The sequence below is a fragment of the Salmo trutta genome, chromosome 6 (assembly GCF_901001165.1).
Source record: "Salmo trutta chromosome 6, fSalTru1.1, whole genome shotgun sequence".
In the NCBI taxonomy this organism is placed as follows: Eukaryota; Metazoa; Chordata; class Actinopteri; order Salmoniformes; family Salmonidae; genus Salmo; species Salmo trutta.
The window spans coordinates 53495580-53516835 of NC_042962.1; the positions used below are offsets into that span (position 1 = coordinate 53495580).

At 41.8% G+C, this 21256-nt stretch overlaps 1 protein-coding gene across 3 annotated transcripts in view; it reads left to right on the forward strand.

The window, feature by feature from the left end:
- The window catches only part of LOC115196278 (uncharacterized), a 151218-nt gene that overhangs the window by 68932 nt on the left and 61030 nt on the right, over positions 1-21256 (forward strand). The gene's annotated exons all lie outside the window — the stretch shown is intronic.

Sequence of the window (21256 nt, forward strand, 5' to 3'; positions counted from 1 at the left end):
GTGTTCAGGCTACTGTTACAGTCAAGACAAGGGGTTAGATGCACCACCTGCTGTAGGTCACAGTCTTCATAATGTGTTACAGTGAGGCAACAATTTGGACAGTGCACAGTATGGATTAGTCTAATCTGAATTAATCAGCAAAAAGGATGGTAATTACTTTGTGTTAACCTAAAAATATGTTTATCGTACAATGGATATTAGATGTGAAATCGCTGGGTAGGTTATTTTACCTTTGTCATAGGCTACATCCATCCTATTTTTTTAAATCAAGTGGCTCAATAGGCAAGTTTTACTTTCACTTTTACAGAAAGCTCATGTCTGCTACGTAGGCTGAAGACATGTCAACATACTATACATACTATACAACTGTTGTTACAAACAAACTACAAACATTTTTAACAAGAAAAGGCTCCCAGTGCATCTCTGAAGATGATGTGGGCCGTGAAACCACGGAAAGCCATTCATTTTCAATGGAAGAGAAGCGAATTGTGTGGGGGACAGTTGGTAGCATGGGCGAGGGTCGTGAACAGGGTGGGACCAAAGTCGGGGAAAGCTGAACTTTATGCAAATACTGCCATTGGGGCGCACTGGAAGTACATCACAAGTCAATAAAACATCATGTAATAACATCTACCTAACATCATAATAAAAATCCATGGGTAGAATCTTAATTGTTTACTCCTCGCATCCTCGCTTCCTTCTCAAAACTCATTGGAAGAGAAGGTCAGAGGGGAGGGACCTCTGGCTTTCTCATCCAATGGGTTTTGAGAAGTAGGAGAGACAATGCAAGGAGTATGCCATTGATATTCTCCCCTAGTCGCACAAGTATGCTACGTTTTCGATACCATATCGACCATCCACTATAACTGTAATATGTGACGGTGCATAAGGCCTATCTGCAGGTCCATAAAAGGATGATTCATTTTGGCTGTGTGTGGCTTTACCATAAGAAGTAGGGAGTTTCCAGGGTTGGGTAGGTTACATGTAATCAGTCACTCCCAACCCTGGGGGCTTCCATTGGGTATAGCAGGGTCTGGCAGTCACTCAAGAAAAATAATTTAAAGTAGACTAAAATTATTCGCATGGCTCGGAGAGCAGCTGCCATCATGGTGCCTTTTCTTTCACTTTTAGAAAGCAGAGAACAGAGAGTGACAGTTTGTTATGCCGGTCAGCAGTTTAGGCCGGTCACCGATTGCTTTGAATTTGATGTCAGCCTTGTAATCCGTGTTGTAATCTGATAGCCAGGGAACTGGGAGGTGGGGGAGCCCTACTTTTTGGTGACCATTGGAAACGAAAAGCTATTTTATTTCTATTAAAATATAGGTTGTGATAGCTGTTGCCTAATTGGTATCTTCATTCATTCGGCCCAGGAGGCTAGTGCCATTTTGGTTTCATGTATTGTTATAAAAATAAACACAACAGAAACAACTTCCCCAAAATAAATAGTTTTTTTTTTATATAAAGCTTGGCTACTTATGGTTTTTAGTCTGTTTGCGTTCTCTCCTCCTGTTGTCACGTCCTGACCAGCAGATGGAGCTATTGTATTAGTTTTGGGGTCAAGACGTGGCAGTTTTGTTTGTGTTGGTGATTGGGACTTCCAATTGAAGGCAGGTGTGTTGAGTTGCCTTTGATTGGGAGTCCTATATAGGTGTGTGTGTTTTTTCTTTGGGGTTGTGGGTAGTTGTTTTTGCACTGCGTTTAATAGCCTGCAGAACTGTTGCACTGTCGTGAGTATCTCTTATTGTTTTGTCAAGTGGATGCTTTACTCCTTTTTCTTTGAAATTAAAATATGAGTATCCATATTCCCGCTGCGTCTTGGTCCTCTTCTCTCCAGTACGACATTTTTTGTGACAGAACTACCCACCACCAAAGGACCAAGCAGCGGAAGAGGAGGAAGCCACAGGAGGACTATTGGAAGCAGCGCGCTCGGGAGGAGATGGATTCCTGGTCGCTGGAAGTATTGGAGGAGAGGATTGACTGGACATGGGAGCAGTTGCGGGCCCACTGTGACAACCTGCCTGGGAGGCAGGTTGAACCCGAGAGGCAGCCCCAATAAAAAAAAATTGGGGGGGCACAAGGGCTATTTGTCGGGGCGAGACTGGAGCCCCAGGCCAGCTCCCCGTACCCTTGTAGGGCAGACTGGACAGGTCCCGTGCTTTGGGGTTGGGGCTGTGGTGAGGCCTGGGATTTTCAGGCCGGAAGGCACAGTACCAGCGCCCCGCATGTGCCAGGGCGAAGTAGGCATCGAGCCGGAAGGGGTGATGCCAACCCTGCGCTCAAGACCGCCAGTGCGCCTCTACGGTCCGGTGTTTCCCGCCATACGCACTAGCATGGAGGTGCGTGTCTCCAGGCTGGCACGTCCAGTACCAGCCCCACGCATCAGGCGTCTAGTGCGTCAGCCCAGCCTCGCCAGTCAAGAGTCGCCTGAGCTGCCCGCCAGTCAAGAGTCGCCTGAGCTGCCCGCCAGTCAAGAGTCGCCTGAGCTGCCCGCCAGTCAAGAGTCGCCTGAGCTGCCCGCCAGTCAAGAGTCGCCTGAGCTGCCCGCCAGTCAAGAGTCGCCTGAGCGGCCCGCCAGTCAAGAGTCGCCTGAGCGGCCCGCCAGTCAAGAGTCGCCTGAGCGGCCCGCCAGTCAAGAGTCGCCTGAGCGGCCCGCCAGTCAGGAGTCGCCTGAGCGGCCCGCCAGTCAGGAGTCGCCCGAGCGGCCCGCCAGTCAAGAGTCGCCCGAGCGGCCCGCCAGTCAAGAGTCGCCCGAGCGGCCCGCCAGTCAAGAGTCGCCCGAGCGGCCCGCCTGTCCTCCGGCCCAGCCCGAGCGGCCCGCCTGTCCTCCGGCCCAGCCCGAGCGGCCCGTCTGCCCGGCGCAGCTAGCGGCACCACCGAAGTGGGCGACGCCGAAAGTGGAGCGAGGTCCACGTCCTGCACCTGAGCCACCTCCAGGATAGGTGGGTTGGGGAGGGAGGGTGTAGCACAGTGCCGTCGTTGACGGCAGCCACCCTCCCTTCCCTCCCTTATTGTTTAGGGGTTATTGTTTAATGGGTTTTTGTTGGATTTTTTGTTGTTGGTGTTTTCTGTTGGTAGGTGCATTCCTGGGTCTGCACCTTGAGGGGGGGGGTACTGTCATGTCCTGACCAGCAGATGGAGCTATTGTATTAGTTTTGGGGTCAGGACATGGCAGTTTTGTGTGTGTGAGTGTTGGTGATTGGGACTTCCAATTGAAGGCAGGTGTGTTGAGTTGCCTTTGATTGGGAGTCCTATATAGGTGTGTGTGTTTTTCTTTGGGGTTGTGGGTAGTTGTTTTTGCACTGCGTTTAATAGCCTGCAGAACTGTTGCACTGTCGTGAGTATCTCTTATTGTTTTGTCAAGTGGATGCTTTACTCCTTTTTCTTTGAAATTAAAATATGAGTATCCATATTCCCGCTGCGTCTTGGTCCTCTTCTCTCCAGTACGACATTTTTGTGACACCTGTGTTGTTGAAGACACTAATGACTTCCCACCAACATTGTCTGGTGCTCTTCCCACTTTCTACAAAGACCGTTGGTGGGAAGTCATTATAGATCTACACTGTATGCGCCGTTCCACAATGGTGACCTATAGTCTAGGGGGTCGGCAACCTTTTTCATCTGGAGTGCCAATTTACAATTATTCCTACCATTTCTAAAGTTCTGCGTGTCAGTTATGATTTTCATATACGCATTGTAGGCTACCTAACCATGCCCAAAAAATGTCTAACTGCCCACAAACTAAATCATGATATAGCTGTCTACTGGACAGAGGTGCTGTCCATTCAGCACCACGCCACACCACGGAGCTCCACTATGCCTACCTGTCCTGAGGCGCTGTCCATTCAGCACCACGCCACGGAGCTCCACTATGCCTACCTGTCCTGAGGCGCTGTCCATTCAGCACCACGCCACGGAGCTCCACTATGCCTACCTGTCCTGAGGCGCTGTCCATTCAGCACCACGCCACGGAGCTCCACTATGCCTACCTGTCCTGAGGCGCTGTCCATTCAGCACCACGCCACGGAGCTCCACTATGCCTACCTGTCCTGAGGCGCTGTCCATTCAGCACCACGCCACGGAGCTCCACTATGCCTACCTGTCCTGAGGCGCTGTCCATTCAGCACCACGCCACGGAGCTCCACTATGCCTACCTGTCCTGAGGCGCTGTCCATTCAGCACCACGCCACAGAGCTCCACTATGCCTACCTGTCCTCAGGCGCTGTCCATTCAGCACCACGCCACAGAGCTCCACTATGCCTACCTGTCCTGAGGCGCTGTCCATTCAGTGGTGTTGAATCACGGACGCAGCCTTATGTTCCTTTAAAAAAGCATGTGTAGATTTTGTGATTTTTGTAATTCTTTTAGTTTTTTTTGTCTTCATGCGTCCTTGTTGATTGTAGGCCTGGGTAAATCCTTTGATGTATGCCTTTATTTCAATGCATGTGTAGGATTTATCTAGCATAGTTTGTATTTGTCGTCAGCTGTTTTATGCACTGGTTACTTTTACATTGATCTTGGCATTTGAAGTCGGCCTTGTGTATGTACTGTATGCATGCTCTCAGAAATGATGTCTCCTTATTGCAGCTTAAGCATGTAAATGTGGTTGAAGTCATACTCAACAGCTGACAGAATGGTTAATGCATAGACTTGTACTTTATGAGGGGTTATTTCTCACTCTGTTAAACCTAACACATAAGATACACAACCATGGATCAACTTGGAAAATAAAATGTGTATATTTGTACTCCTCAGGATTTGTGGTGTGGAAGAAAAAGACAGGTAGGATAATTCTGTCTCTTCCTGTCTCAATTCTTCATACTCACTGGTTCACAGAACATTTGGATTCCAGTGAAAACAAAGAACCATTTGAATGAAAATGTTAATGTCTTACATTTTTGAGTTTCTATTTCATCTCAGGATATCCCAAGACACCTGGATCGACTTTTTGAGAAGGTTTTTGTGGTGGAATGTTTGGTAAGTTTTACCTTAACACAACATTATTCATGTACTGCACTATATACACATACTTCCATGCACTACACACATGCTTCCTCACAGCACAGGACAGGTGTGTTGTTTTTGTCCTGTTCCAGAAAACTTTTCGTGTATGTGTGTATGTGTGTGTGAGAGAGAGAGAGTCCACAGCAGTAATTTCACAACCCAGAATATTTCCATGTTTTCTCTTATGCAAATTTAAAGGGCAAATACCTCCTAAATTCAAGGAACCTATTCTACTCTGTTTACAGTAAACAATGTTGATGGCTGGTGTAACTTTACAGGGGATGCAGGCAACATTCGGGATGATGTTGCTCCGGATACAGTTTATAGCACTGTAGGAGAGAAGTCTTCTAGAGATTACTCCATGAATCAGAATAATAACAATCAGCCCACTAACACAGGTAGTAACACTAACACACCTTTTACATGGTACTTCTATGGGGCCACTTTGACAATGCAGATATGTGGAGATGTTGCCAGAAATGCGTTTCTCATATTATTTGTGGTGGCATTTATTTGAAGAACATGTTTTAGTGACGTCTACATACAGTATGAGAAGGTGATTACTAATGTGAGTTTATAGTTAGCAGTGTGTGGACTAGCATATATAAATGTGTATTTTGCTGTTGGAATCTGCAAGGAAAATGTGCTTTAAATGATGTACTTGTGATGAGTATTTGAAATAATTGGTTTGGTTTATCTTTACATCTATGCATTTTTGCACTGTGAAAATGTTACCCATAGAGCTAACACTGTGGATAAAGGTTGTCACTGTCGCCCCTTGCTAGGTTGTACCGTTGAAAAGCCAATTATTTCACAATCTTCATTCAGGATGTTTTCAGTTCTGAGAACTGTTTCCTTGTTGTTTTGTTTGATATGACTTACCAGTTTAGAGATGTGGATTGTTTCAGGATGTCTCAAGGCCTTTGCAGGTTTTGTGTCTTTAAGAACTTACAGTGATCATGTACTGCAGGGGTAGGAAACCCTGGTCCTGGAGGACCGCAGGTACTTCATGTTTTTGATTTAACTGACCTGGTCCAGCAGGTGTGTTGAATGTAGGCAATCACTGATCAGTTCAGTTGGTCTGGTGTGGTGCCTAGTTGGAACAAAATCCTGCAGTACTCCAGGAACAAGGTTACCTACATCTGATCTTCTGTATGTTACAAATTAAAGTCTGCATCATCATTAAATATTGTGACAACAAAGATGTTTTAGAATGCTAAACGGATCTATTCTCTCTTCAGCTAAAGCGAGGGATGTAAACAATCAAACCACAGCCAAGTCATCCAGCTAATTTAAGACGTCATGAAGCAGAAGTAGCATTAGAAATTAGATGCTCCTCTGCATATCTCAGAATATCACGAGAACATAGCAATCAATCTATTTTATTTGAATTCTGTTTTTGATGACTGATGGTAAGATACAGTGGCATTCGACTTGAATTCTGCCACTTACGCATCCTATTCATTGTCATCCAGAAGTGAACACAACAAATACTAATGTGGTCTGTGTATGAGAATGGTAAGCTCAGCTTTTCTCTCTTCTCAGCTGAAGGCAGTGAAGGAGTCCAGTCAGAACAAGGCAAGTAATCCAGTTAATTTAAGACTGTATAAAGCAGAAGAAATGTGTTAAGTAGCATTTGATTCAGTAGGAGAGGCTGTAGTTTTCCTTCTGTGTGATTCTGCAGAGGGGTTACGCTACTGTCCACCAAAACAGGGGACAACATTGCTGACAAACTGCAGGGGAATGGGGTGTATGAGACTTAAGCAGACAGTTTACCCGGTAACAGAGTGCTCTGGCAGTTACAGTACACTCCAACCATATTTGTCCTGATTCCTGACAGATTCTTAAAAGCTAAATACATTATACTGTGTTGTATATTAGGTTCATCTAGAACTGGGGTGTCAAACTCATTCCATGAAGGGTTTAGTGTCTGCAGATGTTTCTTTTTTTCTTTCAATTAAGACCTAGACAACCAGGTGAGGGGAGTTCGTTACTAATTAGTGACCTTATTTCATCAATCGAGTGAACCTGCAGACACTCGGCCCTCCATGGAATGAGTTTGACACATGATTTAGGGGGTTACTAGAAATGACCTGATTAGAGAAAGTTTGTCCTTCTGTTCTCATTAGCAGCTGAAGTCAGCAGATCCAATAGTCCTAAAGATGAGTCCAAGCCTGAGAGTAAGACACAGTGGCATTCACCTGGAATTCTGCCATCTACTATGTTGTTGATTACCTTGAGGATTGTTAGAGCAAGTTTGTGGTCCAGAAAAGACTAACTAGGAAATCCCTGTACTGTTTGATTGTAGCTTAAGAGGGTGTGAAGGGAGAGCAGGGGTGTGAAGGGAGAGCAGGGGTGTGTGTCATTTAAGTTGAACTCTTCTGGAAGAACACCTGTTGCATATACAGTATAACATAAGACCAAGAGTTTTTCCAGACCATGTGACCTAGTCATTAGTAATGTTTTGCCTCATGAGCTCTTTCCTCTATTGCTTCCTTCCAGCTGGTGGTCTTCCTGGTGGGGTAACTGAGGACCAGAAACATGGGGTTTGAAGGCTCTCAGTACATGCCTTCATATGTTATACTGAGACAAACAACCAAGAGAGAAACATGTTTGAACTGTTGGAGATGTTTTTAATGAAATGTAAAATGAAGGCAAACGACAGGCAAACGTTGCGCAAAGTAACTTGCGTTCAATCCGATGAAGTACAGTGAGCTACAAAAGTATTGTGTCAGTGACATCTTTTGTTTTGGCTCTGTACTCCAGCACTTTGGGTTTGAAATGAGATAATGACTAAGGTTAAAGTGCAGACTGTCAGCTTTAACTCGATATGGATGAGAATAACCTCAAAATAAAGCTGCCAGTTTGCACTTTAACCTCAGTTGTTGGATCATTTCAAATCCAAAGTGCTGGAGTACAGAGCCAAAACAACCAAAAAGCATGTAACTGTCTCAATACTTTTGGAGCTCACTGTACTTCATCTGATTGCACATAGTAACTTGCATTCAATGTTTGCCTGTTTTCTGCTGTATAATGTGATGAACTGTGTGCTTACTGAACTTACAGTACTTCAGAAATGAGGGCAATATTTGTATTTTGGATGACGGACAAAAACGTATTTAATACTTTGTGGTAAATAGCTTTGTGGATTCTTATACTTTCTCAGTATTCATGCCTCGTCTTTACAAATCTCAACCAATGTGTGCCGGTTGTTTGAACCCTTAGTATCAATACTTTAGTGGTTGTATGATTCCTTTTCAGGTATTTTCTCCAGAGTGCTTTATGCCAACCCACTGCACTTTCTGTTTTAAATCACAGCTTGTGAATTTGTTATTTCATAATTTACTCATTCTAAAGCCTTCACTTGACTTAAGTTAAGGAATTTGTACAGATTATAATAATAAGAGGGAGAGCTCTGCAGTACTGAGATGTTGTATTACTAACAAGTTTTAATGCCTTAATATTTCAATTTTGTCTTCATCAAATTACCATATGGTATATGTTTTCACAATAGAATTGTCATTAGGATTTTAAGATGTACAGAGATATATCAATCTGTGATGGACCAATTATGGACCATAGTAAGGGGTAACACTAGTTGCCACCAGATTGGTGAGAACATTTGTTGGTCAAGACCACTAACCTGGTATATCCCAGGTTTTAGTTCTGTTACTGGTATGTCTCATGTAATTCTGTTACAGAAGATGTTATGAATTAAGACCAGCTCCCATCAATTTATTTTGGAACTGGACCAAGACTATTCTAAAATGGAGTCCTGGCACATGCAAAAACCTGGACTTGTACAGTCATTGTCTGTATCGCTATTTAAACTCCAGACCTCACACTGTAGTGATGTGTTGATGACTGAATGATTGTGTTGTCCATGTACACACATCTGAACACCAATTCTGTTTCAGCACTTTGTCTTAAGAATGTATTTTTTCCATACTTGATTGGTGAAAGCAATACAGAGGAAGGTCCATATAGGGCCGGGTTCAGGCATCACCAACATACATATCCCTATCTGAACCCTTCAGATCTGTGAATAGTGAGCTGGGGAAAGGGACTAGTTAACACTAGACTTAGAGATCAGTCTCGTTGCATGTACTGGATGACTTCTCAGCCATGTTCACTAAAAGGATCACACCACAGAACTGACGATTCCTAAATCAAGTGTCAAATCTTTCCTTCTGAGACATGCTGCTGTGCAAAACAAATGCACTTGAAAGCGCAGTGTGTTGAATATTTTATCTGCAACAATTGAATTCCAGCCTGCATGTCCTGCCAATCCTTTGTGAATTTGAAGTTTGATATTCATATCTTTTCAATAAAGGAGTTGAGTTCTATGTTTGATTTTATTATTATGACCTCTGACATTGGCCAAATTGTGTGTGTGTCGGTCTGTGTGCCTCTATATTAAATAGCAGGTTATGCAGTGCCTCACACGCATTTTTTCCTGCTTTGTGTTTGTCTCTCTCCTGGATTTACAGAGGCCGTCCCTAAACCCATAATCACTTCTCCTTGTAACTCCAACAAAACCTTGTGCCTTCCTAGCTGTGAAGGTGACACCACTGATGCTGAACCAGTCACATACAGCTGGAGAGGGGTTGTGGGAGGTCTTAGACAAACAGCTGATTGTCTCTAAGAGTGACACTGGCAAATCAACCAACGGTTAAAAGTACAGCTGCAAACTGAAAAACTCTCTTAGTGGGGAAGTCAACGAGCCAGTTGGAGAGGTGTTTGGCTCAGGTGAGTGGTAATGATAGGCCAGGGTGGTAGGTGTCCTAGTCGATAAGAGCGTTGGGCCAGTCACCGAAAGGTCGCTTTTTCGAATCCCTGAGCCGACTAGATCAGAAATGTCAGTGCCCTTTAGCAAGGCACTTAACCCTAATCACTCTGGATAGGAGTGTCTATTAAAGGACTAAAATGTAAATAGGCCTGATTATCAATACTGGTTATTACATATAATAAAAATGGTTTTAATCTGTATTAATTTCAGAGTCAGTGCTGCTACTGCCATTTGAATTGCTGTCGGTGACCGTACGCTACCTGGCTTGATCACGTACATTGGTGTTCATAGACATTTGACCAGTAAAGACAATACATTCTTAGTACTTAGTAACAGAGCACTTGCTCATAGAAACTACTGTAGTTAGATGATTTGTTGTGGTGCAGGTGAACATAGCAGTAACAGTCACCCTCTTGGTTGTTAGTAGGCGATCTTAATGTGGTTTTGGTATTTTCGATCCCAGTGCTCAAGTGAACAATAATATTGTCAAAATGTGGGGTTAGTAAGTGCTACATTATAGGTGAGGGGGAGAAAGTAGTACTACCCATGTCTACATTTTGCTGCCAACCAGTAATTCTGAAGGTGATACTGGTTCTACCTATATTTATAGTAGTGTTCAGGTGTGTATGAACAGTACGCCTGTTGCTTATTGGTGCTATCTGATGTGTCCTCATTATTGAAGTAGTTTAAGGGTATAAATGTGGGTGGAATCTTCAACAGCTCAGAGCTTGTGATGTTGCAAAATAAAGCAACTTTATTTAATCATTTTTCTTATAGAATCTTGGATTTCATCTTGGATTCGACAATACACAGTTGAAGTCAAGTTTACATACACTTAGGTTGGAGTCATTAAAACTTGTTTTTCAACCACTCCACAAATTTCTTGTTAACAAACTATAGTTTTGGCAAGTCGGTTAGGACATCTACTTTGTGCATGACACAAGTAATTTTTCCAACAATTGTTTACAGACATATTATTACACTTTATTCACTGTATCTCAATTCCAGTGGGTCAGAAGTTTACATACACCAAGTTGACTGTGCCTTTAAACAGCTTGGAAAATTCCAGAAAATGATGTCATGGCTTTAGAAGCTTCTGTGAGGATAATTGACATCATTTGAGTCAATTGGAGGTGTATCTGTAGACGCATTTCAAGGCCTACCTTCAAACTCAGTGCCTCTTTGCATGACATCATGGGAAAATCAAAAGATATCAGCTAAGACCTCAGAAAAAAATGGTAGACCTCCACAAGTCTGGCTCATGCTTGGGAGCAATTTACAAACGCCTGAAGGTACCATGTTCATCTGAACAAACAATAGTATGCAAGCATAAACACCATGGGACCACGCAGCCGTCATAGCGCTCAGGAAGGAGACGCGTTCTGTCTCCTAGAGATGAACGTACTTTGGTGAGAAAAGTGCAAATCAATCCCAGAACAACAGCAATGGACCTTGTGAAGATGCTGGAGGAAACGGGTACAAAAGTATCTATATCCACAGTAAAACGAGTCCTATATCGACATAACCTGAAAGGCCGCTCAGCAAGGAAAAAGACAGTGCTCCAAAACCGCCATAAAAAAGACTACAGTTTGTAACTGCACATGGGGACAAAGATCGTACTTTTTGGAGAAATGTCCTCTGGTCTGATGAAACAAAAATAGAACTGTTTGGCCATATGGACCATCATTATGTTTGGAGGAAAAGGGGGAGGCTTGCAAGCCAAAGAACACCATCCCAACCGTGAAGCACGGGGGTGGCAGCATCATGTTGTTGGGGTGCTTTGCTGCAGGAGAGACTGGTGCACTTCACAAAATAGATGGCATCATGAGGAAGAGAAATTATGTGGATATAATGAAGCAACATCTCAAGACTTCAGTCAGGAAGTTAAAGCTTGGTCGCAAATGGGTCTTCCAAATGGACAATGACCCTAAACATACTTCATAAAGTTGTGGCAAAATGGCTTAAGGACAACAAAGTCAAGGTATTGGAGTGGCCATCACAAAGCCCTATAGAACATTTGTGGGCAGAAGTGAAAAAGTGTGCGAGCAAGGAGGCCTATAAACCTAACTCAGTTACACCAGCTCTGTCAGGAGGAATGGGCCAAAATTCACCCAACATATTGTGGAAAGCTTGTGGAAGGCTACCCGAAACCTTTGACCCAAGTTAAACAATTTAAAGGCAATGCTACCAAATACTAATTGAGTGTATGTAAACTTCTGACCCACTGGGAATGTGATGAAAGAAATAAAAGCTGAAATAAATAATTCTCTCAAATATTATTCTGACATTTCACATTCTTAAAATAAAGTGGTGATCCTAACTGACCTAAGACAGGGAATTTTTACTAGGATTAACTGTCAGGAATTGTGAAAAACTGAGTTTAAATGTATTTGGCTAAGGTGTATGCAAACTTCCGACTTCAACTGTATGAGAAATGTAAACTGATCTCTGTGTACTTCATAAGGAAGTAGAGGTAAATCCTCTGTACCAACAGAGACCAGTACAGCTACCAGAAGAAGCCAGTTGAACAGCACTTGTTGAATATATAGTTTGTTTGACAAATATTTTGATTCTGTACAGGGAAGGTTTGTTTCTCTTCAGTAAACTTCTCTCTTTTTCAATCTCTTACGGGTTATTATGTATCATATTATTATCCTGTATGGGCTGTCATGTTTAGCCTAGGCTACTATAATTTTTTATAAACTTTGAATAATGTGAATTATAATGAAATGTTGATCCATGCAACAAGATGGGAAACATATTATGTTTTGAGGAAAATATTTCATTGTGTGAATGTTTTAGTGTGCATGCCTCATACAGTAGACCTATAGGTCAATGGTTATAGGCTGGTGAATCAAAAGCCCTCAGACTCAGTGGACAGGAGGAACATTTCATTAACTATAGTTATTAAGTTACCTTTGAATATTACAGTATTGCCAACTTGTGTTACATTATAGCACAGTGATCCTATCAAATATTAGGTAGGCCAAACGCTATGTTCGACCTGCCATTCGGTTCAATTTACCTCCGGAGACCACCGGTCGGGCCAGATAAAGCCAGAAGCACAATCTGATGAGCGTTAGTTTGGACAAATTTGCTAGTCAGTTACTTTTATTTATTATCTAAATAAACTAAGCTCAAACGAGATATGCTAAAACACTGTGTGGTTTATTACCTAGCCTACCGAGGCCGTGAAAGTAAAATGTGGATTTTAGTTCATCCCTCTGCATAAGTCATGACCTCTTGGTTGAAAATAAAATAACCTTCCATTTGACTTGTAAATAATGTTTAATACCTGCAATAGAATCACACTGTATACCAACACATTGCATTATGTTTATATGCTATAATAACTTTAATAAAACTATTCTAACTTCTGGAATAATCCTTGGTGTAGTCATGCCCATACCTGGTCTTTAGCTGTGTGTATAATTGGCTACAATGTACAGAATTACATTTATAACTTAGATTTGTTAGGCTACTTGTTTGCTAGATGTATAGCCTAGCCTACAACATCACATAATATTTGATTATCAAGGACAATGGATAATGTGCCTTATGAACACTGTGTGCGTTACAACTTCAAGTAAGAAGCGCAGCCGCCAAGAAACAATGCAATCTGAAATCATAAAAAACATTATGGAGTGGTGGACAAAAACCTAAACATGCTCTTCCTATTGATTTTCAACATGGAAAGTCAGAATCATTTTGGGAAACATCTGTGGGTTTCGTTGAGAAATAAGGACTGCACCCTTCTTATTCAGTTTAGCTACACTATATCCAAATAAAATATTGAAATATTGATCATTTATTTGACCGAGACGCACGCCGACAGAAAGACCCATCAATCTCAGATAAAGAATCCAAGAGAGCGAAACAGCGTCCCTCTGTCTCAGTATGTGTAAACAATGTATCTGATTGTGTCTGGACCAAAAGAGTATGGCATGTTATACTATTTCTGTCCAGACAGCATCAGATCCATAGGCTAGATATAGGAGGCTGGCTTCCCCTAAAGTATTTACTAGGGATCCCCATTAGCTGCTGCCAAGGCTACTCTTCCTGGGGTCCAAACAAATTAAGGCACTTACATCACACATAAAACAAAAGAGAAAACAGTACATCATATAACATTATTACACCACTGCACATCTACAATACAAAATGTATAATACCATCATACAACAATATTATAATGTACGTGTGTGTAGAATGTGTGTGCCAGCGTTTGTGTGTGTGTACATGTGTGTCTACCTGTGTGTGTCTCTTCACGGTACCCGTTGTTCCATAAGGTGTATTTTTATCTGTTTTTTAAATCTGATTCTACTGCTGGCGTCAGTTACCTGATGTGGAATAAAGTTCCATGTCGTGATGGCTCTATGTAGTACTGTGTGCCCCCCATTGTCTGTTCTTGACTTGGGGATTCTGAAGAGACCTCTGGTGGCATGTCTTGTGGGGTATGCATGGGTATCTGAGCTGTGAGCTAGTAGTTTAAAACAGCTCAGTGCATTCAGCTTGTCAACACTTCTTACAAAAACAAGTAGTGATGAAGTCAATCTCCTCCACTTTGAGCCATGAGAGATTGACATGCATATCATTAATGTTAGCTCTCCGTGTACATTTAAGGGCCAGCCGTGCTGCCCTGTTCTGAGCCAATTTTAATTTTCCTAAGGCCCTCTTTGTGGCATATGACTGAACATATTGTTTTGCCACAATTATATAATTAGTCCTGTCTAAATAAAAAATATTCAAAATACTTCATCAGAGAGCATGACTTAGCCACAGAGGATCATTAAAATACTTCACCAGAGAGCTTGACTTAGCCACAGAGGATCATTAAAATACTTCACCAGAGAGCATGACTTCGCCACAGAGGATCATTAAAATACTTCCCCATTACAGATGTAACCAGTAGGCCTAGTAAATGTACCGTTAATCCCCGTAATTAGTGCATGTATTAATTACAGTCATTTACCATTCTCATTCTCGGAGTGGAAACATTGTTTGCAGAATTCAGAACCTGCTACACTTGTGAGAAACAAGTTTTGGTTTATTTCATAATCATTATGAGTTTTGTCAATCTTTTCATTCTTTTGTTTGGAGTGCTCCGTGAGCAATGAGCATGTGTCTGGTTTATCTGTCCTGATAACGGTGATTTGATTTGAGGGAGTGTGTGCGCATGAGCACGCATAGAAGAAGGCCTACCTGGACTGCTGCATGGAACTGGAAGAAAGCAGTGATACCAATTTAGCAATTTTGTTGCTAGATTTAGCAACTTTTCAGACTACTGTGGCAACTTTTTTTCAAACAGCACCTAGCAACAAATATAGCTACTTTTAAAAATGTATTTGGAACATTTAGCAACTTTTGAAAAGTGACTCAAACGCTAAAATGCACGGATTTTCCCTCTAAATGACACAAAAACGATTTTCTCTGTCACAACACACGTGCCTGGCTGCAAAAGTGCATTGTGAGTGATGTCAGCAGCAGGCGCTCAGCTCGTGCGCAGGCCAGCAGCAATTTCAGCAAATTGCAAATCATTGTTGGCTGACTGCAGCTGCCTGTGCAGGAGCTGAGCGTCTGCTGCTGACGTCACTCACAGTGCACTTTTGCAGCCAGGCATGATAACTAACTACTGTCGGGTCGCGTCAATTCGAATCTGGTATCAGAGCAAAATAGTCAGCGCATAGTAACTTCTGATTTCTTTGTACTTTAATTAATGCAAACATTTGAATGGTAAATATGTTATTCGTATATACGGGCTCACTGTAACACCTCGCAGGGCAGACAGAGAACTCAGTTACACATCCTTTGCTTTTCATTAAATACTCTGACAGAGGTAGTTTCCACTCACTGCTGGCCTGTCAGAGTGAGGATGAGCGTGGTTTAAACTTACTCATCCTATCGTTGGCGTGCAGGTTGGTCCCAACCTCGAGACGCCTCCTGTTGCCGGGCGTAGTTATTATCTTTGGCAGTTGATTTATCTTGTGACTGCACAATGCACAGTTCTCTAAAACCCCGACACCCCTCCGCATATACATTTCACCCATATCCTGCCCTTATCTTTTAACAAGCTCTTCCATATCCCTGATTTACAGCATCTGCATTCTTTCCATATGACTCAACATCCCATGAGCCCCTTCCTCTCACACAGCAGTATGCTCTTATCATATAGAGTATAAACTTAATATTATAGCATAGCTTCTTTGTTATATTATATAGGTTATGCAAACAAATAGTTGGTCAAACCCTAACAATCCCCCTTTTCACACCTGATAGGTGTGAATACATAAGTTCTTAAAATTTCAGGGAAATTTTGAGATTTCCCTTTTGACACCCCCTAGGGTGTCACTCAACACAATTTTAAATTCCCCTTTTAATGATTAAATGATTAGTTTAAAAAAAAAACTCAAGTTCTTCCGGCTACACCTCACTTGTACTAGGTTGACTACCAGCCACCCAGGAACTTCAAACCTTCACATAAGGAAAGACAAATAGTACACAGGATTCATTCAGAACGTATTCATTAAAAAACGTATAAAAATAAGACCAGTGGCTACACCTAACATGTATGGAACAGACTTTTTGTCCCAGTACTTAAAACCTTCACATCCACCTGCCACTACATTACATATGAGTACATTTTAGATAAGCTTTATTCGACCACTTCCTCAACAGTAAACCAAGGATCGTCCTCAGACAGACCCGTCTTTTGCCCAGAGGTTGATTCAGTATCCACTGGGGTCACTTCCATCAAAGACATCATTCCGGTTGCTCTGACAACTTCTGTAAGATATTTTCTCAAGCAAGGGATTATACAGGCAACACAACACAACAATAATAAGAACACAAGCACTAGGGTCAGAAATCCAGTAACCACCATAGATGTGTACTTACCAAAAAAGTTATTCAGCCAATTCTCCTCGTATACCCCCGCTACACCCTTCATTTCAGCAGATAGCTTGTCAAGTCCCAATAGGGCTTTGGTAATGCTACCATAGGGCTGGTGTTACTAGGGATAAAAGTACAGCATTGTTCACCAAACGTTTTATACACCCCCCATTATTAGCCAATATCATACCCAACTCCAATCTATTTTGTCTAGCGGTTCTAGTGGTAGCCTCTAGTTGCTCAGCCATACCTGTCAGTGCAGTGCGAGTATACTTAACAAATCTCTGTTACACACACATCAGTAAAGAACTCAACCCAGCTTTAGGCGGCTGTATTTTTCCCACAGTACACATACATTCCTTATCAACCTTGCCACCTGTCTTCTAATCTCCTGCCCACTAGCCGTTCCCAGGCCGTTGTTACTCTCCCTAACTTAGGGAGGCTTCTTCTCCTGTTCCCTTCCCAAGGTCATCTTATCAACTCTGCCCTGCTCATTCTGGTAACAGTGTCTTACTCACACAGTATTGGAATATAGTTTTTAACCCATTATTATAGCTGTATTTCCAATACATTTCAACAGGTTATAAGGTTTCTGAGTGAAATCTTTTAGTCAAACCTTTCATTACATCCACCCGATTGGCTAAATATTTCACATACATTATAACACATCTATTTTTATTGGATTCAAAAATTTCACACAAAATCAAACTAATTCAGGAAACTCTAAAGATGGTCTCATCTTATCATGGGCTCCTCATAATTGAATTAATCCTCCACCAGGCTCGGCGGTAGGTATTTGTCGTCCCACTGATCTGAACTTTGACTCGGTCCGTATCTCACCATCTGCTCCGTTATCGATCTCTCCAGAACCCTGGAATTGAGACCTCTCGCATAAGGGACCAAACAACAACCACACAACACAAACACACTCATACAGGTGAAAGCTGCCCATAATACAGTTCTTACAACACTTTTCCATTTCCCAAACATGAGCTGTGTTATCAGGAATGTACGTACAGCAATGAACCTAATCATTCTACCTACACCATCCTCTTCTGCCAATAACATATCGAGAGTCAGTCTATTTTACCAGGTCATGAGGGAGGTGGCGGCTAATTGGTCAGAGAACCTCTTTACTGCATCCCCGGTTTCATTCATGAATCTCTTTTGATTATAAAAGATGTCATTAATCCCATCCACATTTTTATTTATTGTCAACCACCTAAATGATGTCGTGTTAAAGCCTTCACATATTTGATTCATAGCTTTGTATTCATCTGGAACTTCCCTGAGGATGCCAATAGCATCCATCTAGACAAAGCTACTCCCATCCTGGTCAAAACTCCTCCTGTGCCTACTTTAGCCTCCTATAACTGGCCTCTGATGACTAACTCGAACTGGTTGGACCAATAACCCCGGGCGCAAGTTCCTAACCACCCTTTGTGGTAATTTCTGTCGTATGCGTTCTTTGCTGGTACTAGCCCACCCTACATCAGTTATAGGTGCTGTGAGGTTAAGAATTTTCTCCTGTGCTTTCAAACCTAAGTCAGTCACATTAACAATTACCTTGGTCTTTAAAATCATCTTAGTTCTCGGTGCCATTCTTGTATCTATAACACTGCTCCTCATCAGGAATTTAAGTGAACCTAGGTGTGTTAGCTGAGTACTTCAATCTGGCCCACCCAGTCCCTGTACAGTTGTCTGCTTCCCCAGGAAATTGTTTAATGTTTACCTAAAATTCTACATCTTGTTCTTCTTTGACTCCTTATTCTGTAAGTCACTCATCAGTGTATTATATAGTTTATCTTCTACTTCTCAATGACAACGGTATCCTATGATTAGTACCAGAAGGTGGTGGATCTGAATGTATCAGTAAGATTAGATTATGATGCAGCTCAGAGTTTCTACTCTTCCCAAAAACCGCCAACCCTCTCCTGCCCTTAGTCTCTCTGCTAGGTACCACCCCATACTCACACCTCTAGGAGCACACACAGTGATGAACGGTCGGGATAGGAAATCTTCGTTAAGGAGGTATCCCCCGGACCCTATTGGTATCGGTTCTTCTCCTAACTCTGTGTGTGATCAGCAGTGCTCATATGTGTACATACCTTCTTGCAGTGGATAACGTGGACCCAAGTGACTCTCTCAGCTTTTCTAATGGCAAAGGCAATGGTTTAACAGCACCTGTTATGGGCCTTCCCAACGGGACTGCTTCCAGTTTTTTCTCCTCAGGGACTGGATCCACACCCAGTCTCCTGGTTGGATTGAGTGAATCACCTTCTCCTGTAATTCACCTGTTGGACACAAAATCTTGGACATACGGGTTTGGTTAACAAACAGTCTTCTCATGTGCTCTGCTAGTATTTCTTCAACTTCTATGTCTACCTGTTCTGGTATCTCTATTCTCCCTAACTCTGGCATTCTATAGGCTCTACCTGATTAACTAAAATGTCATCCATCATTTAAAGAGACAGAGCCCAGTACCCCAACCCTAAGGATATTATCTTGTCCTAATATTCTAGCTACCATAATCATGTCCACCAAGTAAATTGGGAACGCTTCTACCCATTTGCTATACTTATCTGTTATTGTTAAACACCCTTTCTTCCCCTTAATTCGGAATAGTTCAATAAGTCCATTTCCAAATGTTGGAATGGAAATTCTACAAAAATGTTTTTGTTCTAGTAACATCCTATCCTGTTCTATCGCCTGCTCTACCATACTCCCCTTATTTATACATGGCTCAAGCCATGTATCAATTTTGCTGGATATCTAAACAATGTCTTTGATATGATCAGTATATTATCCTTATGTCAGCCCTTCTCTTGTAGGATTGCCCTCTTTCAGTTTCCACATGTCCAACTCTCCCTGGGGCATTCATCCTTGGTTACCCTGTAACAATTCTCTATCAAGTGTCTTAAGATTTATCTGTGCTGCTTTGTGTGGTTTTAAATGCCTATGTGCTTGTCTGTGTAAATAGTAATATCTCTCCTTAGAGAATTTACCAAACATAAACTTAAAATCAAAAATAAAATACATGCCAATGGAGCTGATAGGATATTAATACATGGAGGGACTAACTAAACGAACCTAACTAAATTATCCTTCTATCTTCTATTCTTATGTCTTTTCTGTCTCTCCCAGTGTTATTTCTGTCCTCACCTGTTTATAATTTAAGTATGCTGGTCGTCACTCACTAACCGTTATCTAATTCTTCTGTGTCACTTTTATCTTCTCTTCCTTGCTTATGCTCTCCTCCTTCTACTTCCAACCCATCAAGGTCTCAGCAGTGCAGGGGAGTACTAAATGTCTCACTGTCTTATTCCATAGCTACTTAAATTTATCTCGATACCCTCAATGATCCTGGATCACCTACAGATGACATATTCCTGTCCTGTTGACAAAAGTCTACCATTATTAAACTTATTCACAACAAAATATAATATTACTATTATATTAATTCCACAGTCTTGTTGTGTTAAATCTCTTCCACTGAATACAACCACAGCTGACTTCCTAAGGGAAAATAAACTTATCTAGATAATGTAAAAAGTACCCCTAATTATCAAATGATATTCACATAACATAATCAGATCAAAATGATTCATCTGAACTACTCCACAAAGAAAAATTATTATACCCTTATCGTCATTTTGTCTTCTCATTGGTTCAAATGATCAATTGTGTCTAAGAACTTTAACTCCATCATATTTATCAGTTCTCCAAATTTTCTTAAAGTCAGTATCACAAATGACCTTAAATTCACCATCCAAATGGCTTTTCATTGCGGCTGATCAGACCACAAAAGGAAAAGTCACCAGAGGGGTCAAAAGTCATACCCCCTTTTCAGAACCGTTTTTCTTACTACATTAGACAAATGAAAGCTAAGAACTTTATCTACATTTTGTATCTCAATTTCCCAGAACATTCCCTATGAAAATAATTTCACGTGCTTAATTCAAACTCAGAAAACAAAACTTCCAAAATGTCATGTGTGTTTCCCTTTAAGATATCCTGTCCCTAGGATTTTTCTAAGGAGAGCTAAGCGCTTCTTTTTTCATAAAATAACCACTTGGTCAGCGTTTCATCCTACCACACTGTCACGTCCTGACCAGCAGAGGGAGCAATTGTATTAGTTTTGGTCAGGACGTGGCAGAGATTTTTGTGTTACATGTGAGTGGGTTGTTGGACTCCCAATTGAAGGCAGGTGTGTTGAGTTGTCTTTGATTGGGAGTCCTATAAACAGGTGTGTGTTTTTCTTTGGGGTTGTGGGTAGTTGTTTTTGCATTGCGTTTTGTGTGCCTGCAAAACTGTTGCTGTCGTGTTTATTGTTTTTCCTGTGGATGCTTTACTTGAGTTTATTAAAAATATGAGTATCCACAATCCCGCTGCGCCTTGGTCCATTCCTGACGACAGACCTTACACACACTGATTCAGAAGCCCAAAAGTTGACTATAAACAAAACCTAATAATACTTATAATTTCATTGTATTCCCCCCAATCATTAGTTTTAAACTTCCTCAATAGTTTATGTGATTGACCATGCCTTTCCTTCCTCTGAGTCTGGCTGTGTGCGCC